The sequence below is a fragment of the Somniosus microcephalus genome, chromosome 2, assembly GCF_052327205.1.
Source record: "Somniosus microcephalus isolate GS21.2 chromosome 2, FLI_Smic_1.0, whole genome shotgun sequence".
Lineage (NCBI taxonomy): Eukaryota > Metazoa > Chordata > Chondrichthyes > Squaliformes > Somniosidae > Somniosus > Somniosus microcephalus.
The window spans coordinates 66,439,071-66,467,031 of NC_140988.1; the positions used below are offsets into that span (position 1 = coordinate 66,439,071).

Sequence of the window (27,961 nt, forward strand, 5' to 3'; positions counted from 1 at the left end):
TCTCTCTTCCCCCCCACTCGCTCTCTCTCTTCCCCCCCACTCGCTCTCTCTCTTCCCCCCCACTCGCTCTCTCTCTTCCCCCCCACTCGCTCTCTCTCTTCCCCCCACTCGCTCTCTCTCTTCCCCCCCACTCGCTCTCTCTCTTCCCCCTCCACTCGCTCTCTCTCTTCCCCCCCCACTCGCTCTCTCTCTTCCCCCCCACTCGCTCTCTCTCTTCCCCCCACTCGCTCTCTCTCTTCCCCCCCACTCGCTCTCTCTCTTCCCCCCCACTCGCTCTCTCTCTTCCCCCCACTCGCTCTCTCTCTTCCCCCCCACTTCGCTCTCTCTCTTCCCCCCCACTCGCTCTCTCTCTTCCCCCCCACTCGCTCTCTCTCTTCCCCCCCACTCGCTCTCTCTCTTCCCCCCACTCGCTCTCTCTCTTCCCCCCCACTCGCTCTCTCTCTTCCCCCCCACTCGCTCTCTCTTCCCCCCCACTCGCTCTCTCTCTTCCCCCCCACTCGCTCTCTCTCTTCCCCCCACTCGCTCTCTCTCTTCCCCCCCACTCGCTCTCTCTCTTCCCCCCCACTCGCTCTCTCTCTTCCCCCCCACTCGCTCTCTCTCTTCCCCCCCACTCGCTCTCTCTCTTCCCCCCCACTCGCTCTCTCTCTTCCCCCCCACTCGCTCTCTCTCTTCCCCCCCACTCGCTCTCTCTCTTCCCCCCACTCGCTCTCTCTCTTCCCCCCCCCCTCGCTCTCTCTCTTCCCCCCCACTCGCTCTCTCTCTTCCCCCCCACTCGCTCTCTCTCTTCCCCCCCACTCGCTCTCTCTCTTCCCCCCCACTCGCTCTCTCTCTTCCCCCCCACTCGCACTCTCTCTTCCCCCCCACTCGCTCTCTCTCTTCCCCCCCACTCGCTCTCTCTCTTCCCCCCCCACTCGCTCTCTCTCTTCCCCCCCCCACTCGCTCTCTCTCTTCCCCCCCACTCGCTCTCTCTCTTCCCCCCCCACTCGCTCTCTCTCTTCCCCCCCCACTCGCTCTCTCTCTTCCCCCCCACCACTCGCTCTCTCTCTCTTCCCCCCCCCACTCGCTCTCTCTCTTCCCCCCCCCACTCGCTCCTCACTCTTCCCCCCCGCTCTCTCTCTCTCCCCCCCCGCTCTCTCTCTCTCTTCCCCCCCCCACTCGCGCTCTCTCTCTCTCTCTCTCTTCCCCCCCCCACTCGCGCTCTCTCTCTCTCTCTCTCTTCCCCCCCCCCCACTCGCTCTCTCTCTCTCTCTTCCAACAACAACATGCCCTCGAAAAAGCCTCGGCACCGCCGGGCACCCCCAGCTAGTATACTTATAAAACACCTTAGGATTTTCCTTTATTTTGCTCGCCAGTGTTATTTCATGGCCCCTCTTCGCTCTCCTAATTTCTTTTTTACGTATCCCCCTGCACTTCTTATACTCCTCTAGTGCTTCCTCTGTCTTTAGTCCTTTGTATCTGCCAAAAGCCCCCCTTTTTTTCCTAATCCATTCTCGTATATCCCTTGACATCCAAGGTTCCCTGGGCTTGTTGGTCCCACCTTGACCTTTACGGGAGCATGTTGCCATTGTACTCTCTCAATTTCCTTTCTGAAAGACTCCCATTGCTCCGATGTGGATTTTCCTACAAGTAGCTGATCCCAGTCCACTTGGCCAGATCCTGCCTTATCATATTAAAATCGACCTTCCCCCAATTTAGAACCTTTATTTCCGGTCCATCTCTGTCCTTTTCCATGACTACCTTAAATGTCACCGAATTATGGTCACTGTCACTAAAGTGCTCACCTACTAACACTTCTACCAGTTGCCCGGTCATATTCCCTAGAATTAGGTCCTGTACCGCCCCCTCTCTTGTAGGACTTTCTACATGCTGGCCCAAAAAGCTCTCCTGGATGCACTTTAAGAATTCTGCACCCTCTGAGCCTTTCACACTCTGACTATCCCAGTTAATATTGGGGAAGTTGAAATCCCCCACTATTATTACCCTATTATTTGCACATTTCTCTGAGATTTGCCTACATATCTGTTCCTCTATCTCCCCCTGACTGTTTGTGGGCCTATAGTACACTCCCAGCAAAGTGCTTGCCCCCTTGCACTCATGCTGCAGCATGGCAGGGAGCTGAAGCAGAGGCAGCAAAGAGCAGCTGCTTGCAGTGGCCAGAGGAGGAGGGGATGGGGGCTCTCAGCAGGAGGCCTTACCCACCTAGGGTCTTCAAGGAGCACTTCTCCTACCTGCACCTAAGCCAGAAGCACTGTATTTGGAGGCTCCGCTTCAACAAGGAGGTGGTCACAGAACTCTGCCACCTCTTTGAACTAGAGCTGCACCCTCAGAGCAAGGTGACGATGGCACTGCCAGCCATCCTCAAGGTGACCGTGGCCCTGAATTGTTTTGCCAGCGGGTCCTTCCAACCTGGAGAGGGTAACATAGCGAATATATTGCAGTTTGCCGTCCATGCTGCATCCGGAAAGCTCACAGAGGCTCTACTCCAAGAGAAGGGACTTCATTGTCTTCTCTGTGAACAGAGAGAAGCAGGAGGAGCGTGCACGTGGCTTTGCCAGGATAGAGTCATATCGGCACAGAAGGAGCTATTCGGCCCTTTGAGTCCGTGCCGGCTCTCTGTAGAGCAATCCAGTCAGTCCCATTCCCCCACTCTATTCCCGTAACCCTGCAAGTTTATTCCCCTCAAGTGAAAGGCTGGAATTTTACTGCAAAGTTCAACTCCCAGTATAGTTTCCATAAGTGCCGTAACAAATAATTACAGCAGGAAATCACAGTAAGTTTCACTTGCTAATCAAAGAATTCAATCACAATTTTAGCAAGTCTAAAGGAATTTTAATTGAAAAGTATTGCACCTACAAATTATTCCCGAGGATGTCTGGCTTCCCCATGGTGCAGGATGCTATCGACTGCACACAAGTGGCTTTGTTGTCGTTGCATATCAATGCTGAGATGCTCCGTAACCACAAAACCTACCACTCTCTTAATGTGCGATGACGCCCAGCACATCATGATGGTGAATGCCCAGTATCCTAGCAGTAGTCATGATTCCTTCATCCTGCTCCAGTCTGCTGTGCCAGCAATCTTCCAGCCACCACGCCGAATCCAAGGGTGGCTGCTCAGCGACAAGGGCTGTCTGCTCTACACCTGGCTGATGACTCCCCCTCCGCAACCCCACCACTCGTGGCCAGCAATCGTATGACAGCAATGCTGCCACGAGGAATATCATCGAGCAGACCATCGGGGTGATAAAGCAACAGTTCCGCTGCCTTGACCGCTCGGGAGGAGCTCTCCAGTACTTACAGGTGTCGCATTTCGTGGTAGTCTGCTGCATCCTCCACAACTTAGCCATCAGGAAGGCGCAGCCCTTGCCACCATGGATTTCGTGACCACCTCAGGAGGAGGAGGAAGGGAGGAGGCAGCCTGCAATCCTCGTTTTGTGAGTGCATCATCAGACTCCGGTTCCCCTGACTGAAACCCCGTTGCTCAACGCTTCCCTACATTACCATGTCTCTGCCATCACAGTGCGGAAATGAAAGTCATCACCAAACAAACATTCCAAACATAATTTATAAATGAAATAAGTTCCAATATAATATTACAAAGTCAACTAATTACCCTTGTGCAATCCTTAGTAGAATCATAGAAAATTACAGCACGGAAGGAGGCCATTTTGGCCCATCGTGCCCGCGCCGGCCAACAAAGAGCTATCCAGCCTAATCCCACTTCCCAGCTCTTGGTCTGTAACCCTGCAGGTTAGAGCATCCCAAGTGCACATCCAAGAACTTTTTAAATGTGGTTAGGGTTCCTGCCTCTACCAGCCTTTCAGGCAGTGAGTTCCAGACCCCCACAACCCTCTGGGTGAAGAAATTTCCCCTCAAATCCCCTCTAAACCTTCCCCCAATTACTTTAAATCTGTGCCCCATGGTTTTTGACCCCTCTGCCAAGGGAAATAGACCCTTTCGATCCACCTTATCTATGCCCCTCATAATTCTATACACCTCAATAAGGTCTCCCCTCAGCCTCCTCTGTTCCAAGGAAAACAGACCCAGCCTATCCGGTCTTTTCTCATAGCTAAGATTCTCTACTCCCGGCTAAAATCCTTGTAAATCTCCTCTGTACCCCTTCTAGTGCAATCACATCTTTCCTGTAATTTGGTGACCAGAACTGTACTCTAGCTGAAGCCTAACTAGTGTTTTATACAGTTGAAGCATAACCCCCCCTGCTCTTGTATTCCATGCCACGGCTAATAAAGGCAAGCATTCTGTATGCCTTCTTAACCACCTTATCTACTTGGCTTGCTACCTTCAGGGATCTGTGAACATGCACTCCAAGTGTCTGGACATGCACTCTTGGGGCGATTTTAACTCAGGTGCGGGATGGTGTCGTGTTATCCGAATTTCGTGTTTCCCACACGAATCTAAATGGATGTGGGAGATTGATGCAATTTTAACTTAAGTGGCCAATTGATTTCCAATGTGTGGGAAGCCTTTGCAAATGGGTTTTTCATGACAAAGTCCCCTCCGATTATGTCATCATTGCTGCTGCATTTAAGGCCCACAGCAAGCCTTGCTTCTTCTGCAGGCTTCCAAGCTTTCTCCATTTGGTGTCAGAGAGACCTGCAGGAAAGATGACAAGCGGGAGGGCAAGATCAGCTTCTCGCTTTGACGAGGCGGCACTGCAGGCATTAGTCAATGGGGCTAGGGCCAACAGGGAGGTCCTGTTCCCTGCATCAGGGAGGAAGAGGCCTCCCACTCAGACCAAGGCTGTGTGGATGCAGGTGGCTGAGGAGGTCAACTCCTTGGGAGTCACCCGCAGAACCTGGATACAGTGCAGGAAAAGATTTCATGACCTTCAGCGCACTGGAAAAGTGAGTATGAATTTCCCATCGCCCTCAATCTGATCCCCATTGCCTTTCCTGACCAGCACTCAGCTTTAGCAATCTGTTCCTCCACATCCCACTTGACACTGACATCCATGCACCCTTACCCATTCCCTCTCTCTATGCTCACGTTCACATAACTATTCTACCATGCAGCCCTCACACTCCCTATCACACAACTGACAACACACAGGGAAGGCCCTTGGTCTTGCAACCTCACTCCATCTTTGTCTCCTTCTAAGTATGCTATGCAATCTCTATACTCACTCCTTCATTCTCACTCAACCTCCACTTGTCTCCCTCATTGCAGGAAAATAGAGCTCACAACAAAAGAGAGTGAGCCACGACAGGAGGAGGGCCACCCTCAATAGCCCACCTGACCCCCTGGGAGGAGGCCGTCCTGGAAATAATGGGCATTGAGGATGATTCGCGCGTGGGGGACGGACAGACGGGTGCAACACAGCAAGCTGGTGACAGAAAAGTTTGCCATTTCTCTCTTTGACATTGCATGAGTCGCTGATAATGATTGTGAAGTTGTAACAGATGCACTTATGAGCATCTGCAAAAAGCTATGTGCATGTAGCCTTTGCATTACATCTCTGACTCTCCTTTACTCCCCCACAGGACCATCACAATCATCCGTCCCCCTTAGCCAGGAAGAAGAGGCTGAGCAGCCAGACTCCTCAGAGGAAGCTGCAACCTCTGAGGGCGTGGCATCAGCAGAAGTCAGCGCACCCAGCACCAGCGCAGACACACCTCGGTGGGACCTTCGGGACATAGAGTAGTGTTGTCACCTGGTGTATCACAGCTCACAAGTGAGCATCAGCAGATTGTGGAGACAGGGACAGCAGTGGAGAGTCCTAGTCGGAGGGCGCAGGACTCTGCCAGCTCGGCTCAGCAGCATGTCGACCCTCTGCCTCTGGGTCCATCCATAAGATCAGAGGTGATGGAGCTCCAGGTACAGATGCAGGAGTCTCTGGCAGGTTTTGTCTCTAGGGTTGCTGCGAGTGTGGAGCGAATGGAGGAGTCCATAGCGAACATGAGGGGGCATAGTGGTTAGCACTATTGCCTCACAGTGCCAGGGACCCGGGTTCGAATCCGGCCTCGGACGACTGTCTGTGTGGAGTTTGCACATTCTCCCCGTGTTTGCGTGGGTTTCCTCCGGGTGCTCCGGTTTCCTCCCACAGTCCAAAGATGTGCGAGTTAGGTTGATTGGCTATGATAAATTGACCCTTAGTGTTAGGGGGATTAAATACGTGGGGTTACGGGGATAGGGTGGGATATGTGTTGGTGTAGGGGTTACGGGGATCGGGTGGGATACGTGTCGGTGCAGGCTCGATGGGCCGAAATGGCCTCTATCTGCACTGTGGGGTTTCTGTGATTCTGTGATGAGCAGAGCCCTTGTGGAGTCATTGGCGCATGAACGCATCACCACAGAAAGGATGTCTACGTCCGTGGAAACGCTTGCTACCTCCGTGGTAAGGCTGGCTACCGTAGAGGAGAGGATGGCTACGGTGGAGGAGAGGAGAGCTACGGCCATGGAGGAGCTTAGTCGCCAGGGTATGGAAAACATGGTCATTGTTCAGAATAGAATGACATCTCTGGAGAAGCGATGGGCATCTATTGAACAGAGAAACCAGACCTTCATGGAAGTCCTTCTGAGTAGGACTGTCATTGCAGATACGGGTCCCCATGGCCCCCCTGATGTGCAGCAAGGTGCTGTCCAGCCACTTGCAGGTGCTGAGGGGGACCTGACCCATGAGTGGGAGGTTGGTGGCAGACCTCAAAGAAGTGGGGGTTCCTCTCCAAGCGCTCACACTTCCATGCCACTGCAGAGCCCCACCGAAGTCCACACCCAAGTGAGATAGACGTCTCAACCCCTGCACAGCCGCAGGAGCAGCAGACTGTTGACGACCACTCACAGGCTCGCAACCCCAGAGGACGCCCGCCAAATGTGTCGAGGCAGGAGCAGCAGGAAAGTGAGCAAGGGGGCCTCCATATCTGCTGAAGCCACAGGGGAAGCACTACGTAGGAGCACGCGTAAGAGGAAGATAAAGCACAAGTAGTCACAAGGGTAGTCACTTGGGTGGAATATTGTGTTTAGTGTAAAAATGCCATCACGTCGTAATTGTGCATAAAAATTCTGATGGCAAATGTTGCAGTTGTGGCGCCTGTCATTTTGCTATTGGGACTTCCACATTGAGGCCTTAGGAATACTTGCAACTGTCAGTATGGTGGTCAGAGTGCTAGGAATCCTCTGGTTCTTGGACATTGTCAATGCTCTGGTAAGAAGCTGCGAGGCAAAAGTGTTTGATTGACTGTGCTAAGCAAATCTGGCCAGGATGAGTGCGTTCCTTGCATCCCGGGCAGCAATGTTCTCGCGTAATGCTGTCGCTGGTTGATGGGCCTCTGCAGGATGTTCGTTTTCGCCCTCCTCCTCCTCATCTGAGGAGGATATGTGAGGAGCCACTTGGTCCTCAGGAATTCGCAAGCCACGTCGCTGTGCCATGTTGTGAAGTACACAGCAAACCACGGCGATTCTGGAGACCCTGGCTGCTGACTACTGCAGGGCTCCACCTGATCTATCCAGGCATCTGAAGCGCATCTTCAGCAAACCAATGGTTTGCTCGATAATGATAATGGATCTGGTGGAAATGTGGCTGGAGTTGAAGCGCTCCTCAGCTTCGTTGGCTGGCCCCCTCAATGGCGTCATTAGCCACGTCCTCAGGGGATAGCCCTTGTCTCCAAGTAGCCATCTGTTAAGTTGGTCTGGTGGACTGAATAGCGGAGGCACACTAGACTGATGCAGTATGAAGGAGTCCTGGCAACTGCCAGGGTACATGGTACAAACATGCAAAATTTCCTTCTTGTGGTCACACACCAGCTGAACGTTAAGGGAGTGGAAGCCCTTGCGGTTGACAAAAATACCTGGATTGCGATGGGGTGCCTTAAGGGCCACGTGTGCAGTCAACGACGCCCTGCACCCTTGGAAAGCCTGCCAAGTGAGCTAATCCAACCGCACGCGCCGTGACACTTGCTCGATGCTTGGTGAAATGGATGTGACTGTGCGCGAGAGCAAAGAGGGCATCGGTTACCTGTGTAATGCAAGTGTGTGCGGCCACCTGGGAGATGCCGCTGATGTCTGCTGCTGATCCCTAGAATGAGCCTGAGGCAAAAAAGTTGAGTGCGGTGGTGACTTTGACGGCCACTGGTAATGCTTGTCCACCTGGTCCTCTGGGCAGCAGGTCTTGCTGTAACATTGCGCAGATGTCAGTCACTACCTCTCCTGAAAGTCAGAGCCGCCTTTGGCACTGCTGCTCAGACATGTTGACATAGGTGACCCTGCGTCTGTAGACCCTGTTTGGGGGGTATCTCCTGCGTCGACGTGCTTCCAGGCGCTGGCCCCTTCTGGCCTGTGCAGCCTCAGGTGGGTGAGCAGCAGCCTGGCGCTCCTGCTGCTGCTGCTCTTGCTGGTGCTGCTGTTTTTCCTGGTTCTGCTGGTGCCGCGGCTGGTGGTCGAGCTCCTCTAATGCCCAGATGGGAAGGAAATAAATGGCTCCCATGCTTCTGGTATATGCCTCCGTTGAGGAAGCGCTGAGTGAAGGTGGCGAGAGGCATTTCCCAGGAGGCCACACTGGAGATGGGTGTGAGGCTCCAACCTTCCACAGGTGTGTTAAGCCTTCTAAAAGCTCCCCCAGACCTGAGACCACTAAGTCCTGCCACCTGCAAATGATGGCTGATCAAATCTCCTCTTTAATGGTTGACCAGCAGTTGATAGTCAGCAATCCAATAGTGCTCCCGCCAGGTTTCACATTCGTGATTCCCACCAGGCATGTTTTACGTGGGGAAAGGGTTAAATTTGCAAGGGCCTGTTAAAATAGGATTAAAGAGGCCATTTAGTAGTTATTAAGGGACTTAAAGACCAGTCCCGCCTGTTGGATGCGGGATGGAGTCGGGACCATCAGACACGCCTGAGTTAAAATTGCTCAGAGTCGGGAACCAGGCGGGGGGTCCTGCCCACCAGTTTTTGCGATTTTAACCCCCCGCACGCCTCCAAGCCTGACTCCACGGCTCAGTGAAAATCGAGCCCTTAGGCACAGGGCCAGCTACCTCAACATAACTGAGCAGCAGTGCCAAAGGCGGCTCCGACTTTTGCGAGAGGTAGTGACTACAGCAAGACCTGCTGCCCAAAGGACCAGATGGACACTCTTTACCAGTGGCCATCAAAGTCACCACCGCACTCAACTTTTTTGCCTCAGGCTCATACCAGGGATCATCAGCAGACATCAGCGGCATTTCCCAGGCGGCCGCACACACTTGCATCACGCAGGTAACCGATGCCCTCTTTGCCCTCGCGCACAATCACATCCATTTCGCAAGTGTGACGGCGCGAGCGGTTGGATTAGCTCATCTGGCAGACTTTCCAAGGGTGCAGGGCGTCGTTGACTGCACATGTGGCCCTTAGGGCACCCCATCGCAATCCAGGTATTTTTGTCAACAGCAAGGGCTTCCACTCCCTTAACGTTCAGCTGGTGTGTAACCACAAGAAGGAGATTTTGCATGTTTGTGCCATGTACCCTGGCAGTTGCCATGACTCCTTCATACTGCGCCAGTCCGACCATAGAGCACATATACCAGAAACGCTGTTTACGGAGGTCACGGTCCATCATCAAAGACCCTACCCACCCCAGCCACAGTCTGTTTGCCCTCCTGCCATCTGGGAGACGCTACAGATGCATTCGCACCCGTACGACCAGATTTAGGAACAGCTTCTTTCCCAGGGCTGTCATCCTACTGAACTCCACAAATAAACTCTAAAGCCTGCACATCTGCCAATGCACTTTATTATGGTTATGTTTATGTTAATGTATTACAAGCCAAATGTATGTTGAATGTTTAAATGTCTTAATCTAAATGTACACTCTCGGGAGCCGCAAGCCTACATTTCGTTGTACTGCACTTGTGCACTAACAATGACAATAAAGTTGATTATTATTATTATTATTATAGTGTGCCTCCGCTATTCAGGCTGCCAGACCAACTTCACGGATGGCTACTTGGAGACAAGGGCTATTCCTTGAGGACTTGGATAATGACGCCGTCGAGGAGGCCAGCCAACGAAGCTGAGGAGCGCTACAACTCCAGCCACGTTTCCACCAGATCCATTATCGAGCAAACCATTGGTTTGCTGAAGATGCGCTTCAGATGCCTGGACAGATCAGGTGGCGCCCTATAGTACTCAGCAGCCAGGGTCTCCAGAATCGTTGTGGTTTGCTGTGCACGTCACAACATGGCACAGCGTCGTGGCTTGCAGATTCCTGAGGACCAAGTGGCTCCTCACATACCCTCCTCAGTTAATGAGGAGGAGGAGAAGGGCGAAAACGACCATCCTGCAGAGGACCAACAACCAGCAGCAGCATTACGCCAGAACATTGCTGCCCGGGACGTAAGGAACGCACTCATCCTGGCCAGATTTGCTTAGCCTAGCCAATCAAGCACTTTTGCCTCGCAGCTTCTTACCTGAGCATCGACAATGGCCAAGACCCTGCGGATTCCTAGCTATTGGTCCAGCATACTGACAATTGCAAGTAATCCTAAGCCCGCAATGTGAATGTCCCATTCGCAAAATGACACGCCACAAATACAGCAGTAGCCATCAGACTTTTTATTGACAGAATTCATCTGATGGCTTTTTTTAACATTACATAAACTTTCACCCAAGTGACTACCCTTGTGACTACTTGTGCTTTATTTTCCTCTTATGCGTGTTCCTACGTCGTGGTTCCCCTGTGGCTTCAGCAGATGTGGAGGCCCCTTGCTCACTTTCCTGCTGCTCCTGTCTCGACACCTTTGGCGGGCGTCCTCTGGGGTGGCGAGCCTGTGAGGCTCGTCAATAGTCTGCTGCTCCTGCGGCTGTGCAGGGGTTGAGATGTCTATCTCACTTGGGTGTGGACTCCGGTGGGGCTCTGACCGAGGGCTCTGCAGTGGCATGGAAGTGTGAGCGCCTGGAGAGGAACCCCCACTTCCTTGAGGTCTGCCACCAACCTCCCTCTCATGGGTCAGCTCCCCCTCCGCGCCTGCAAGTGGCTGGAGACCACCTTGCTGCACATCGGGGGGGCCATTGGGACCCGTATCTGCAATGGCAGTCCTACTCAGAAGGACTTCCATGAAGGTCTGGTTTCTATGTTCAGTAGATGCCCATCGCTCCTCAAGAGATGTCATTCTATTCTGAACACTCACCATGTTTTCCATACCCTGGCGACTAACCTCCTCCATGGCCGTAGCCCTCCTCTCCTCCACCGTAGCCAGCCTTACCACGGAGGCAGCAATCATTTCCACGTAGGTAGCCATTCTTTCCGTGTTGAATCGTTCATGCGCCAATGACTCCACAAAGGCTCTGCTCATGTTCGCTATGGACTCCTCCATTCGCTCCACACTCGCAGCAACCCTAGAGACAAAACCTGCCAGAGACTCCTGCATCTGTGCATGGAGTTCCATCACCTCTGATCTTATGGATGGACCCAGAGACAGAGGGTCGACATGCAGCTGAGCCGAGCTGGCAGAGTCTTGCGCCCTCTGACAAGGACTCTCCACTGCTGTCCCTGTCTCCACAATCTGCTGATGCTCACTTGTGAGCTGTAATACACCAGGTGACAACACTACTCTATGTCCCGAAGGTCCCACCGAGGTGCGAGTGTCTGCGCTGGTGCTGGGTGCGCTTATTTCTGCTGACGCTGCGTCCTCAGAGGTTGCAACTTCCTCTGAGGAGTCTGGAAGCTCAGGCTCTTCCTCCTGGACAGTGGGGACGGTGGCTCTCGATGGTCCTGTGGGGGAGTAAAGGAAAGAGTTAGAGATGTGAGGTCAAGGTTACATGCACATTGCATATTGCAGATGATCTTAAGTCCATCTGTTATAGCTTCAGAATCATTATCAGCGAATCATGCAATGTCAATGAGAGAGATGTAAAACTATTTTGTCACCAGCTTGCTGTGATGCACCAGTCTGTCCGTCCCCAACGTGCGCATCTTTTTCAACACAGACAATTTCCAGGATGGCTTCCTCCCAGGGGGTGAGCTGGGCTAATGATGGTGGGCCTCCTCCTGTCATCACAGAATCTACAGTGCAGATAGAGGCCATTTCGGCCCATCGAGCCTGCACCGACACATATCCCACCCTATCCCCGTAACCCCATGTATTTAATCCCCTAACACTAAGGGTCAATTTATCATAGCCAAATCAACCTAACCTGCACATCTTTGGACTGTCCTGGCTCTTTCCCTTTTATTGTGAGCTCTCTTTTCCTGCAATGAGGGAGACAAGTAGAGGTTGATTGAGAATGAGGGGAGCACGGTGGCACAGTGGTTAGCACTGTTGCCTCACAGCGCCAGGGACCCGGGTTCGAATCCGGCCTCAGGTGACTGTCTGTGTGGAGTTTGCACATTCTCCCCGTGTTTGCGTGGGTTTTCTCCGGGTGCTCCGGCTTCCTCCCACAGTCCAAAGATGTGCGGGTTAGGTTGATTGGCTATGATAAATTGACCCTTAGTGTTAGGGGGATTAAATACGTGGGGTTACGGGGATAGGGTGGGCTATGTGTTGGTGTAGGGGTTACGGGGATCGGGTGGGATATGTGTCGGTGCAGGCTCGATGGGCCGAAATGGCCTCTATCTGCACTGTGGGGTTTCTGTGATTCTGTGAATGAAGGAGTGAGTGTAGAGATTGCATAGCATAGATACTTAGAAGGAGACAAAGATGGAGTGAGGTTGCAAGACCAAGGGCCCTCCCTGTGTGTTGTCAGTTGTGTTCAAAGCATCAGAGTGATAGGGAGTGTGAGGGCTGCATGGTGGAATAGTTATATGATTGTGAGCATAGAGAGAGAGGGAATGGGTAAGGGTGCATGGATGTCAGTGTCAAGTGGGATGTGGAGGAACAGATTGCTAAAGCTGAGTGCTGGTGAGGAAAGGCAATGGGGATCAGATTGAGGGTGATGGGAACTTCATACTTACTTTTCCAGTGCGTTGAAGGTCGTGGAACCTTTTCCTGCACTGCATCCAGGTGCGCCGTGTGACCCCCAAGGAGTTGACCTCCCCAGCCACCTGTATCCACACAGCCTTGGTCTGACTGGGAGGCCTATTCCTCCCTGATGAAGGGAACAGGATTTCCCTGTGGGCCCTAGCCCCATCCACCAATGCCTGTAGTGCTGCCTCATCAAACTTAGGAGCTGCTCTTGGCCTCCCGCTGGCCATTGTTCCTGCAGGTTCCTGTGCCATCAAATGGAGAAAGCTTGGCAGTCTGCAGAAGAAGCCAGGCTTCCTGTGGACCTTAAATGCAGCAGCAATGATGATGTCATCGGAGGGGACTTTCAGTCATGAAAAACCCATTTGCAAAGGCTTCCCACATGTTGGAAATCAATTGGCCAATTGAGTTAAAATTGCATCAATCTCCCACATCCATTTAGATTCGTGTGGGAAACACGAAATTCGGGGAACACGCCAATAGCCCGCAGCTGAGTTAAAATCGAGGCCTTAGTGTCTGTTTTTCATGTGCCTTTGCCTATTCTAGTGCTCCTACGCAGTGCTACCCCAGTGGCTGCAGCATGGCTGGTGGAAGGCTGCTGACTTTCCGTGAGGGACACTGCAGATGTCCTTGCAGAATGACCTCGAACAGCTCTGCCTAGAAGGTCTGGCTGTAGACTGCACCACTACAGCATGGGTGGCAGCAGTCTGGGCTGGCTGGCGGACAGGCAACTGCAATGGCACTGGTGAAGTGGCAGTGGTGGAAGTACAAATGCTGTGATCAAGAGAGAGGACAGCAGGTTCTTGCTCCACGGAGCCATTGCCATGCCCCCCAAGAGGTGCCTCAGCATTCCTAGCCATCTGTTGGAGGACAGATTGCTGGACTGCTGTGAGATCCTGCAAGATCCTTTCCACACTCGTAAACCCAGCCACGATGGCAGCAGTATGAGCTTGCGTGGCAGCAAGCTGAGCCTGCATGACAGAAGTCTGAGCTTCCACTCGGCACTCAGATGTTGGCTTACTTCCGCTTGTGCTGCAATGGAAGCTACAACATTGCCCATCAGACCCTGCATCATGGTTGGGGCTACAAGTTCTCGAATGGAGTTGCCCATCACTTGCATCCTGGAAATAATGGGCTCTAAGCTCCACACAAAGCCCCGTGCAATGTTGGAGCCGGACTCCTCCATGCTCTTTGACAGTGACAATAGGCTCTTCTCTGTGTATACCCAATACCCTTCTTCTGAAGGCCTCATACGAGACCCGTGTAGCAGAACCCGTGTGCGAAATCGCCCTTGGGGGAGCTGGCACCTGCGCTACTCTTCCCCCCTGGCACAGCAGCAGCCCACTCGTGCCTGGTGCCGCACCCTGTGCAAACCCCGCCTTTATTTTATACTGCACGCTAAAGTACGCGCAATGCCATTTTCTGAGCTGGTGCTTGTGAGTGACAGATCGAGTGACGGTGCCTCTTCTCCATCACTCTCCTCCTCTACTTCTTACTGCACAGGCTGGGCTGCTGGCTGTTCTTGGGTATCTGAAAGGAGAAAGAAAATAGATTAAAGGGTAAGACGATACATGATCAGTGGTGTACATTTAAGGAGTTATTTTACAACTTCCAAAAAAAATATATTCCACTGAGAAGAAAAGGGTGTAAAAGAAAAGACAGCCATCCGTGGCTAAGTAAAGAAATTAAGGATAGCATTCGACTAAAAACAAGGGCATATAAGGTAGCCAAATCTAGTGGGAGGATAGAGGATTGGGAAAACTTTAAAAGACAGCAAAAAATAACAAAAAGATTGATTAAGAAAGGGAAGATAGATTATGAAAGTAAATTAGCAAAAAATATAAAAACAGATAGTAAGAGTTTTTATAGTTATATAAAAAGAAAAAGGGTGGCTAAAGTAAATGTTGGTCCCTTAGAGGATGAGACCGGGAAATTAATGGTGGGAAATATGGAGATGGCAAAAACACTGAATGAATATTTTGTATCAGTCTTTACAGTAGAAGACACTAAGAATATCCCAACACTGGACAAACAGGGGGCTATAGGGGGGGGGAGGAGCTAAACACGATCAAAATCACTAAGGAAGTGGTACTCGGTAAAATAATGGGACTCAAGGCGGATAAATCACCTGGACCTGATGGCTTACATCCTAGGGTCTTGAGGGAAGTGGCAGTAGGGATTGTGGATGCATTGGTAATAATTTTCCAAAACTCCCTGGACTCAGCAAAGGTCCCGGCAGACTGGAAAACTGCTAATGTAACACCCTTATTTAAAAAGGGCAGTAGACAGAAAGCTGAAAACTATAGACCGGTTAGCCTAACATCTGTGGTAGGTAAAATTTTGGAGTCCATTATTAAGGAGACAGTAACAGGACATTTGGATAATCATAATTTAATAGGACAAAGTCAGCATGGTTTTATGAAGGGGAAGTCATGTTTGACAAATTTGCTGGAGTTCTTTGAGGAAGTAACATATAGGGTGGATAAAGGAGAACCAGTGGACGTAGTGTATTTAGACTTCCAAAAGGCATTTGACAAGGTGCCACACAAAAGATTATTGCTTAAGATAAAAAATCACAGGATTGGGGTAATATTCTGGCATGGATAGAGGATTGGCTATCTAACAGAAGGCAGAGAGTTGGGATAAATGGTTCATTCTCAGACTGGCAATCAGTAACTAGTGGTGTTCCGCAGGGGTCAGTGCTGGGTCCCCAACTCTTTACAATCTATATTAACGATTTGGAGGAGGGGACTGAGTGTAACATATCAAAGTTTGCAGATGATACTAAGATGGGAGGGAAAGTAGTGAGTGAGGAGGACATAAAAAACCTGCAAGGGGACATAGACAGGCTAAGTAAGTGGGCAGAGATTTGGCAGATGGAATACAATACTGGAAAGTGTGAGGTTATGCACTTTGGCAGGAAAAATCGTAGAGCAAGTTATTATCTTAATGGCAAGAAACTGGAAAGTACTGAAGTACAAAGGGATCTGGGGGTCCTGGTGCACGAAACTCAAAAGGTTAGTATGCAGGTGCAGCAAGTGATTAAGAAGGCCAATGGAATGTTGGCTTTCATTGCTAGGGGGATAGAATATAAAAATAGGGAGGTATTGCTTCAGTTGTACAAGGTATTGGTGAGACCGCACCTGGAATACTGCATACAGTTTTGGTGTCCATACTTAAGAAAAGACATACTTGCTCTCGAGTCAGTACAAAGAAGGTTCACTCGGTTAATCCCGGGGATGAGGGGATGGACATATGAGGAGAGGTTGAGTAGATTGGGACTCTACTCATTGGAGTTCAGAAGAATGAGAGGCGATCTTATTGAAACATATAAGATTGTGAAGGGGTTGGATCGGGTGGATGCGGGGAGGATGTTCCCGATGATGGGTGAAACTAGAACTAGGGGGCATAGTCTTAGAATAAGGGGCTGCTCTTTCAAAACTGAGATGAGGAGGAACTACTTCACTCAGAGGGTGGTAGGTCCATGGAATATGCAGCCCCAAAAAGCTGTAGAAGCTACATCATTACATAAATTTAAAACAGAAATAGACAGTTTCCTAGAAGTAAAGGGAATTAAGGGTTACGGGGAGCAGGCAGGAATTTGGACATGAGTCTAGGTTCGGATCGGACATGGCCCTGTGGGTAGCGGAGCAGGCCCAGGGGCCGTGTAGCCTGATCCTGCTCCTATTTCGTGTGTCTAATTCTGTTAGATTCAGGAGATGGTTCTGTGATAGTAGATTGGCGGTTAGGATCAGATCAGCCATGATCTTATTGAATGGCGGAGCAGGCTCGAGGGGCCAATTGGCCTACTCCTGCTCCTATTTCTTATGTTCTTACGTTCACAAGGGTCGGGTTGTGGCTAGGGGAGCGGGGGGGGAAAGCAAGATCTGCATGCTTACACCAACAGCAGCTTATAAGTGAGAAGAGATTATGGGATGAGGGGGAAGTGTGATGTGAGAAGAAGAATTAGGTATGACCATACCGTTATCATTAGCAGTGGTTTCAACTTCTTTGTTCGCACGGACTCTGAGGGGGTGATTTTCATTCAGAAATCGGGAAGGAGGCGGGACTACAACTTTCGGGTTGTAGTCACGCCTCCATCGAGATGTGGCCAATCCACGCGATTTTCACTTGATTGACCTTGTTGAGCCCGCTGGGCGGGCTCAGCAGGCCACTTAAGGGCCACCCGGCAACAGGTGACGTCACAGACTGAAATTTCATCTGTCAAGACGTGTTGACAGATGAAATATCAGTGTTTCACAGCTGTTTGAAGCTGTCAAACACTGACAGTCTTACTTCTAACCTGAGCCCTTCTACGCAGACTCAGTTAGAAATCTCGCTGGCACTGAAAGCTGCAGGCTGTCATTTTTGACAGATCGCAGCCATTCTGCCTTCTGTGCCGGTTAGATGAGGGACTCCCGAAACCTAGAGGAAGGAAGGCTGTAAAGGTAAGTACAGGTAATGTAAACTTCTTTACACACTTTAGACACACCAAACACACTTACCTTTGCACTCATGCACCCATCACTCACCTGAACACCGACATCTCGACCGCTCCAAGTCCTTCAACCCGACGGCCCGACTCCTCTAACTTGGCGTGGTTTGGAGCCGTTGTGAATCCCACACGACAACCTTCAAAATAGGGATTAGGCTAAAAACTGCCTGTTAACTACCAGTTAACAGGCAGTTAATTGGCACTAATCCCTTCCCGCCTCAGGTAGGCAGGTCCCAGTGCGGGGCGGGTACCCGCCTCCTTTGAAACTTACACGGAGGCGGGTTTTGGGCGGGATGGTGTCGGGACCCCCGAATTCGGGACTTTAACCCCCCGCACGCCTCCATTCCCGACTCCACGGCACACTGAAAATCGACCCCTGTCTGTCCGTCCAATAATTTGTAACATGGATTCCTCGAGTTCCATCAGGTTCTGAATCAGTGTTACCTCTAATTTTGTTTGGCTCTGCGTGGCCCCTTTAAGGTGCTGTGTGGGCCATTCAACATACTGTGCATGCACGGTTTTTGTATTGAAAAGCCAGCAAGCCATCTGCGCGAGTTCCCTGGAGCACCGTGCGGAAGTGTATCAGTGAGTGGAGTGCAATGTGTTTGGGTGATGTGTCTGCCATGGTTGAATTGCTGTCAGTGTGTGTGAGATGTGTGTCTGAGTGTTGCAGCAGTGATAAATGTATGAGGGTGAAGTGAAGCCATGATTATGAAGTGATAGCTAGAGATTGTTGGCAGGTTATTGATGGGGGTGTGGTGCAATGAGCAGTCTGTGAGGCTTGTGGTGCAGATATGGCATTTGCTGAAGCCTTCACTCACCAAGACCTGCCGTGTGAGATCATTAAACTTTTTTCGGCGCTGGATCCATGTCCTTGGGACAACACTGATCGCCGTGATGAATTGTGCTGCCTCCTCCCAAATCCTTCTGGTGATGACCTTTGTTGGGCTTTTGCCCACCCCTCCTCCATTGCTGGTAAAGAACAGCCCACCGTTGTTCCACACCCAGGACCATGGGCTCCAGTGCAGCATCCTAAAAATATCTTGCTCTCTCTTTTCCTTGTAGCGCCATTGTGTCTTCTCATCTGACAATGAGGTGCTTCTGCTACAAAGCAACTCCCCTTTAAGTAGTATAGAGAGCCTAGGTCAAACCTTTTTGGCCAGTAGACAGCACCTGATATTGTCCGCCCACCGCCCGTTCAGCGCTAAGCCAATCAGCAGTGCGTTTAGAGCTGAGACCAGCGCTGCAATCGTGTTAATGAGCAGGCATCATGAATTTTGTGTGCTGCCTGCACCACTTAGAACTGAGCATTATTTGAACTTGGTAGTGGTAGAACATAACATACGAAATAGGAGCAGGAGTAGGTAATTCGGCCACTTCAGCCTGCTCCGCCATTCAGTAAGATCATTGCTGATCTGATCTTGAACCCGGTAGTGTTAGTGCTGTGTGTTCTCTGAACTCGGTAGTGTTAGTGGTGTGTGTTATTTGAACTCTTTAGTGTTAGTGCTGTGTGTTATTTGAACTCGGTAGTGTTAGTGCTGTGTGTTATTTGAACTCGGTAGTGTTAGTGCTGGGTGTTATTTGAACTCGGTAATGTTAGTGCTGGGTGTTATTTGAACTCGGTAGTGTTAGTGCTGTGTGTTATTTGAACTCGGTAGTGTTAGTGCTGGGTGTTATTTGAACTCGGTAGTGTTAGTGCTGGGTGTTATTTGAACTCGGTAGTGTTAGTGCTGTGTGTTATTTGAACTCGGTAGTGTTAGTGCTGTATGTTTGAACTCGGTAGTGTTAGTGCTGTGTGTTATTTGAACTCAGTAGTGTTAGTGCTGTGCGTTATTTGAACTCGGTAGTGTTAGTGCTGTGCGTTATTTGAACTCGGTAGTGTTAGTGCTGTGTGTTATTTGAACTCGGTAGTGTTTTTGCTGTGTGTTATTTGAACTCGGTAGTGTTAGTGCTGTGTGTTATTTGAACTCAGTAGTGTTGGTGCTGTGCGTTATTTGAACATTAGAACATAAGAAATAGGAGCAGGAGTAGGCCAATCGGCCCCTCGAGCCTGCTCCGCCATTCAATAAGATCATGGCTGATCTGATCCTAACCGCCAATCTACTATCACAGAACCATCTCCTGAATCTAACAGAATTAGACACACGAAATAGGAGCAGGATCAGGCTACACGGCCCCTGGGCCCGCTCCGCTACCCACAGGGCCATGACCGATCCGAACCTAGACTCATGTCCAAATTCCTGCCCGCTCCCCATAACCCTTTATTCCCTTTACTTCTAGGAAACTGTCTATTTCTGTTTTAAATTTATGTAATGATGTAGCTTCTACAGCTTTTTGGGGCAGCATATTCCATGGACCTACCACCCTCTGAGTGAAGTAGTTCCTCCTCATCTCAGTTTTGAAAGAGCAGCCCCTTATTCTAAGACTATGCCCCCTAGTTCTAGTTTCACCCATCATCGGGAACATCCTCCCCGCATCCACCCGATCCAACCCCTTCACAATCTTATATGTTTCAATAAGATCGCCTCTCATTCTTCTGAACTCCAATGAGTAGAGTCCCAATCTACTCAACCTCTCCTCATATGTCCATCCCCTCATCCCCGGGATTAACCGAGTGAACCTTCTTTGTACTGACTCGAGAGCAAGTATGTCTTTTCTTAAGTATGGACATCAAAACTGTAGTATTCCAGGTGCGGTCTCACCAATACCTTGTACAACTGAAGCAATACCTCCCTATTTTTATATTCTATCCCCCTAGCAATGAAAGCCAACATTCCATTGACCTTCTTAATCACTTGCTGCACCTGCATACTAACCTTTTGAGTTTCGTGCACCAGGACCCCCAGATCCCTTTGTACTTCAGTACTTTCCAGTTTCTTGCCATTAAGATAATAACTTGCTCTACGATTTTTCCTGCCAATGTGCATAACCTCACACTTTCCAGTATTGTATTCCATCTGCCAAATCTCTGCCCACTTCCTTAGCCTGTCTATGTCCCCTTGCAGGTTTTTTATGTCCTCCTCACTCACTACTTTCCCTCCCATCTTAGTATCATCTGCAAACTTTGATATGTTACACTCGGTCCCCTCCTCCAAATCGTTAATATAGATTGTAAAGAGTTGGGGACCCAGCACTGACCCCTGCGGAACACCACTAGTTACTGATTGCCAGTCTAAGAATGAACCATTTATCCCAACTCTCTGCCTTCTGTTAGATAGCCAATCCTCTATCCATGCCAGAATATTACCCCCAATCCTGTGATTTTTTATCTTAAGCAATAATCTTTTGTGTGGCACCTTGTCAAATGCCTTTTGGAAGTCTAAATACACTACGTCCACTGGTTCCCCTTTATCCACCCTATATGTTACTTCCTCAAAGAACTCCAGCAAATTTGTCAAACATGACTTCCCCTTCATAAAACCATGCTGACTTTGTCCTATTAAATTATGATTATCCAAACGTCCTGTTACTGTCTCCTTAATAATGGACTCCAATATTTTACCTACCACAGATGTTAGGCTAACCGGTCTATAGTTTCCAGCCTTCTGTCTACTGCCCTTTTTAAATAAGGGCGTTACATTAGCAGTTTTCCAGTCTGCCGGGACCTTTGCTGAGTCCAGGGAGTTTTGGAAAATTATTACCAATGCATCCACAATCCCTACTGCCACTTCCCTCAAGACCCTAGGATGTAAGCCATCAGGTCCAGGTGATTTATCCGCCTTGAGTCCCACTATTTTACCGAGTACCACTTCCTTAGTGATTTTGATCGTGTTTAGCTCCTCCCCCCCCCTATAGCCCCCTGTTTGTCCAGTGTTGGGATATTCTTAGTGTCTTCTACTGTAAAGACTGATACAAAATATTCATTCAGTGTTTCTGCCATCTCCATATTTCCCACCATTAATTTCCCGGTCTCATCCTCTAAGGGACCAACATTTACTTTAGCCACCCTTTTTCTTTTTATATAACTATAAAAACTCTTACTATCTGTTTTTATATTTTTTGCTAATTTACTTTCATAATCTATCTTCCCTTTCTTAATCAATCTTTTTGTTATTTTTTGCTGTCTTTTAAAGTTTTCCCAATCCTCTATCCTCCCACTAGATTTGGCTACCTTATATGCCCTTGTTTTTAGTCGAATGCTATCCTTAATTTCTTTACTTAGCCACGGATGGCTGTCTTTTCTTTTACACCCTTTTCTTCTCAGTGGAATATATTTTTTTTGGAAGTTGTAAAATAACTCCTTAAATGTACACCACTGATCATGTATCATCTTACCCTTTAATCTATTTTCCCAATCCACTCTACTCAATTCCGCTCTCATACCTTCATAGTCTCCTTTATTCAAGCTTAGCACGCTTGTTTGAGATCCAACCTTCTCACCCTCTAATTGAATATGGAATGCAACCATGTTATGGTCACTCATTCCAAGGGGATCCTTTACTAGCACATTTTTAATTAATCCTGTCTCATTACACAGGACCAGATCTAAGGTTGCTTGCCCCCTGGTCGGTTCAGTTACATACTGCTCAAGAAACCCATCCCTAATACACTCAATGAACTCATCCTCAAGGCAGCCCTGCCTAATTTGATTTGTCCAATTAATATGATAGTTAAAATCCCCCATAATTATAGATGCTCCCTTATTACAAGCCTCAACTATTTCCTGATTGATACTCCGTCCAACAGAGTTGCAACTGTTCGGAGGCCTATAGACTACGCCCACTCGTGTTTTTTTCCCCTTATTATTCCTTACCTCCACCCAAACTGTTTCATTATCCTGATCTTTTGACCCAATATCATTTCTCTGTATTACAGTGATTCCTTCCTTTATTAACATAGCTACCCCACCTCCCCTTCCTTCCTGCCTGCCTGTCCTTCCTGATCGTTAAATAACCTGGTATGTTTAATTCCCAGGCATTGTCACCCTGCAGCCATGTTTCTGTAATGGCCACAAGATCATACCCATATGTAGTTATTTGTGCCATTAACTCGTCTATTTTGTTACGAATGCTACGTGCATTCAGATGGAGAACTTTCAAATATGTTTTGTGACACTTAGTTCCTGCTTTTGCCCTTTTTATTACTTCACCTTTTACTCCATACCTTCTGCCCCTTCCTGACACGCTCTGGTTTTTAATTTCCCCACTGCTACCTAAGTCTATGACCTTCTCTGTTGTCATTTTTATTATTTGCTCTATAGGGACCTCCCCCCCACTAATTAGTTTAAAGCCCTCTCTACAGCCCTAGTTATATGATCCGCCAGGACTCTAGTCCCAGCACTGGCCAAGTGAAGCCCGTCCCAACGGAACAGCTCCCTCCTGCCCCAGTACTGGTGCCAGTGTCCCAGGAAGCAAAACCCATTTCTCCCACACCAGTCTTTGAGCAATGCATTTAACCCTCTAATTTTATTTGTCCTAGCCAAATTCGCTCGTGGCTCAGGTAATAATCCAGAGATTATTACGCTTGAGGTTCTGTTTTTTAATTTGACCCCTAGCTGCTCATACTCCTTTAACAGAACCGGCTTCCTAGTCCTATCTACGTCGTTTGTACCAACATGGACCACGACAACTAGATCCACCCCCTCCCACTGCAAGTTTCTTTCCAGCCCAGAGGAGCTGTCCTTAACCCTGGCACCAGGTAGGCAACACAGCCTTCGGGACTCTCGCTCTGGGCTGCAGAGAACTCTATCTATCCCCCTAATAATACTATCCCCTACCACTACAACATTTCTATTTACTCCCCCCTCTTGAATGGCCCCCCGTTCCACGGTGCTGTGGCCAGGTTGCTCATCCTCCCTGCAGTCCCTGCTCCTGTCCCCACAGGGAGTAAGAACCTCGAACCTGTTGGTCAAGAGCAAGGGCTGCGGCTCCTCCAGCTCTACCTCCTGGATCCCCGTACCTGCCTCAGTCGTAGTCACACCGTCCTGTCCCTGACCATGGGCTACATCTGAATTACTTAACTTCATAGGTGTGACCACCTCCTGATACACAGAGGCCAGGTACTTCTCCCCCTCCCTGATGTGTCGCAGTGTCTGAAGCTCAGACTCCAGCTCATCAACACGGAGCTGGAGTTCCTGTAGCAGCAGACACTTGTCACAGACGGAATCACCGTGAGCCTCAATGGGGTTCACCGGCTCCCACATCTCGCAACAGTAACACACCACCTGCTCCATTCTATGTAATTAATTAATTTTTTTATTGTTAGTTATGGACACCCTCTGCCCGATTTTAGATGCTAGTATCCCCTTTAATTAATTGGATTTAAATTAAATCAATCCCTCTAGTTACACCAGTTAAATGGTTTACCAACAGTTACTCTGCACCAGAAAGGCCTTGGTACACCACAGCAACCTTAAAAACTATAAACCACAGACTTAAAGTTTTAAAACAAGAGAAATACTCCAACCAATCACCAACCTGTTTTGTGGTGACGTCACACCTTGAATACTTTTTACCTCTCTCCTTGCCTGAGATTGGAGATTGGTACGCCTACCTGAGCCTCTGGGGCCTCTTGTAGTCGCTCTGCTCCGCCTCCACCCGCTGCCGATGCCGCACTGAGGCCTACCTGAGCCTCTGGGGCCTCTTGTAGTCGCTCTGCCGCGCTGCTCTGCCTCCACCCGCTGCCGATGCCGAACTGAGGCCTACCTGAGCCTCTGGGGCATCTTGTAGTCGCGCTGCTCCGCCTCCACCCGCTGCCGATGCCGCACTGAGGCCTACCTGAGCCTCTGGGGCCTTTTGTAGTCACTCTGCCGCGCTGCTCCGTCTCCACCCGCTGCCGATGCACTCGGTAGTTTTAGTGCTGTGTGTTCTCTGAACCCGGTAGCGTTGGTGCTGTGTGTTATTTGAACTCGGAAGTGTAGGTGCTGTGTGTTATTTAAACTCGGTAGTGTTAGTGCTGTGCGTTATTTAAACTCGGTAGTGTTAGTGCTGTGTGTTACTTAAACTCGGTAGTGTTGGTGCTGTGTGTTATTTAAACTCGGTAGTGTTAGTTCTGTGCGTTATTTAAACTCGGTAGTGTTAGTGCTGTGCGTTATTTGAACTCGGTAGTGTTAGTGCTGTGTGTTATTGGAACTCGGTAGTGTTAGTGCTGTGTGTTATTGGAACTCGGTAGTGTTAGTGCTGTGTGTTATTTGAACTCGGTAGTGTTAGTGCTGTGTGTTATTTGAACTCGGTAGTGTTAGTGCTGTGTGTTCTCTGCACTCGTTAGTGTTAGTTCTGTGTGTCATTTGAACTCGGTAGTGTTAGTGCTGTGTGTTATTTGAACTCAGTAGTGTTAGTGCTGTGTGTTCTCTGAACTCAGTAGTGTTAGTGATGTGTGTCCTCTGAACTCGGTAGTGTTAGTGCTGTGTGTTATTGAACTCGGTAGTGTTGGTGCTGTGTGTTATTTGAACTTGGTAGTAGTGCTGTGTGTTATTTGAACTCGGTAGTGTTAGTGCTGTGTGTTATTGAACTCGATAGTGTTAGTGCTGTGCGTTATTTGAACTCGGTAGTGTTAGTGCTGTGTGTTATTTGAACTCGGTAGTGTTAGTGCTGTGCGTTATTTGAACTCGATAGTGTTAGTGCTGTGTGTTTTTTGAACTCGGTGGTAGTGCTGTGTGTTATTTGAACTCGGTAGTGTTAGTGCTGTGCGTTATTTGAACTCGGTAGTGTTAGTGCTGTGTGTTCTCTGAACTCGGTAGTGTTAGTGCTGTGTGTTATTTGAACTCGGTAGTGTTAGTGCTGTGTGTTATTTGAACTCGGTAGTGTTAGTGCTGTGCGTTATTTGAACTCAGTATTGTTAGTGCTGTGTGTTATTTGAACTCGGTAGTGTTAGTGCTGTGCGTTATTTGAATTCGGTAGAGTTAGTGCTGTGTGTTATTTGAACTCGGTAGTGTTAGTGCTGTGTGTTCTCTGAACTCGGTAGTGTTAGTGCTGTGTGTTCTCTAAACTCGGTAGTGTTAGTGCTGTGTGTTCTCTGAACTCGGTAGTGTTAGTGCTGTGTGTTCTCTGAACTCGGTAGTGTTAGTGCTGTGTGTTCTCTGAACTCGGTAGTGTTAGTGCTGTGTGTTCTCTGAACTCGGTAGTGTTAGTCCTGTGTGTTCTCTGAACTCGGTAGTGTTAGTGCTGTGTGTTATTGGAACTCTGCAGTGTTAGTGCTGTGTGTTATTTGAACTCGGTAGTGTTAGTGCTGTGTGTTCTCTGAACTCGGTAGTGTTAGTGCTGTGTGTTATTGGAACTCGGTAGTGTTAGTGCTGCGTGTTATTGGAACTCGGTAGTGTTAGTCCTGTGTGTTATTTGAACTCGGTAGTGTTAGTGCTGTGTGTTCTCTGAACTCGGTAGTGTTAGTGCTGTGTGTTATTGGAACTCTGCAGTGTTAGTGCTGTGTGTTATTTGAACTCGGTAGTGTTAGTGCTGTGCGTTATTTGAAGTCGGTAGTGTTTGTACTGTGTGTCATTTGAACTCGGTAGTGTTAGTGTGCGTTATTTGAACTCGGTAGTGTTAGTGCTGTGTGTTATTTGAACTCGGTAGTGTTAGTGCTGTGTGTTATTTGAACTCGGTAGTGTTAGTGCTGTGTGTTATTTGAAGTCGGTAGTGTTAGTTCTGTGTGTCATTTGAACTCGGTAGTGTTAGTGCTGTGTGTTCTTTGAACTCGGTAGTGTTAGTGCTGTGTGTTATTTGAAGTCGGTAGTGTTAGTCCTGTGTGTTCTCTGAACTCGGTAGTGTTAGTGCTGTGTTTTATTGGAACTCTGCAGTGTTAGTGCTGTGTGTTATTTGAACTCGGTAGTGTTAGTGCTGTGTGTTCTCTGAACTCGGTAGTGTTAGTGCTGTGTGTTATTGGAACTCGGTAGTGTTAGTGCTGCGTGTTATTGGAACTCGGTAGTGTTAGTGCTGTGTGTTATTTGAACTCGGTAGTGTTAGTGCTGTGTGTCATTTGAACTCGGTAGTGTTAGTGCTGTGCGTTTTTTGAACTCGATAGTGTTAGTGCTGTGTGTTTTTTGAACTCGGTGGTAGTGCTGTGTGTTATTTGAACTCGGTAGTGTTAGTGCTGTGTGTTATTTGAACTCGGTAGTGTTAGTGCTGTGTGTTATTTGAACTCGGTAGTGTTATTGCTGTGTGTTATTTAAACTCGGTAGTGTTAGTGCTGTGTGTTATTAAACTCGGTAGTGTTAGTGCTGTGTGTTATTTAAACTCGGTAGTGTTAGTGCTGTGTGTTATTTGAACTCGGTAGTGTTAGTGCTGTGTGTTATTTGAACTCGGTAGTGTTAGTGCTGTGCGTTCTCTGACCTCGGTAGTGTTAGTGCTGTGTGTTATTCGAACTCGGTAGTGTTATTGCTGTGTGTTATTTAAACTCGGTAGTGTTAGTGCTGTGTGTTATTTAAACTCGGTAGTGTTAGTGCTGTGTGTTATTTGAACTCGGTAGTGTTCGTGCTGTGTGTTATTTGAACTCGATAGTGTTAGTGCTGTGCGTTCTCTGACCTCGGTAGTGTTAGTGCTGTGTGTTATTTAAACTCGGTAGTGTTAGTGCTGTGTGTTATTTGAACTCGGTAGTGTTAGTGCTGTGTGTTATTTGAACTCGATAGTGTTAGTGCTGTGTGTTATTTGAACTCGGTATTGTTAGTGCTATGCTTTATTTGAACTCTGTAGGCTACCTGACAATGATTAGATCAAGTTACACATACCAGCAAAGTGTTTGCTAAATATTGTCTTCACACTACCTAGTGGTGGGAATAAGCTTTTCCTTTATTAGCAGCACAGTGATGTCACTAGACGCAGCCAAGATTATGGCCAAAGCCTCTGCTATTTCCACCCTTTCTTCCTTTAGCAACCTAGGATGCATCCCATCTGGACTGGGTGACTTTGACTGCTGACAGTACTTCCTCTTTATCCATTTCTACCCTATCCAATTTTTCTACCCCCCTCCTCCTTTACTGCAACATTGGTAGCATCCTCTTTCGTAGACACAGATGCAAGGTTCTCATTTAGACGGTGTCACACGCCGTTTTATATATGCTGATGACTTATGTGTCACTGCCCAAAGCACTGATTTTAACACTGTGGAGAAAACGCTTTCTGAGGCCTTGGAGGGACTAAAATCCTACTATGAAGAAAACCACCTTCGCGCAAACCCATCAAAGACGCAAGTTTGTGCATTCCACCTCAGAAACCATGAAGCCGAACGCCAGTTGAAAGTAACCTGGTGTGGAGCAACACTGACGCATTGCGAGCACCCTATCTACTTAGGAGTCACCCTTGACCGATGCCTCACCTTCAAGAACCAGATCGAGAAGACAAAGGCAAAAGTGAGCGCACGAAACAACATCCTGAATAAGCTCACTAACACAAGATGGGGAGCAAGCCCGAAAACATTGCGAACCAGTGCACTTGCTCTTTGCTATTCCACTGCCGAATACGCCTGCCCTGCATGGGAACGGTCTACTCATGCCAAGAAGTTGGATGCCGTTCTGAATGCAAGCTGCCGATTTATCACAGGTTGCTTAAAACCAACAAACACCAACAGCCTATATATCCTGGCAGGTATCGCTCCCCCTGATATAAGAAGAACGGTAGCCAGCAAGAAAGAGCGGCTCCGTCAAACAT

At 48.9% G+C, this 27,961-nt stretch overlaps 1 protein-coding gene across 5 annotated transcripts in view; it reads left to right on the forward strand.

The window, feature by feature from the left end:
* The window catches only part of idua (alpha-L-iduronidase), a 485,317-nt gene that overhangs the window by 161,810 nt on the left and 295,546 nt on the right, over positions 1-27,961 (forward strand). The window lies entirely within an intron of this gene.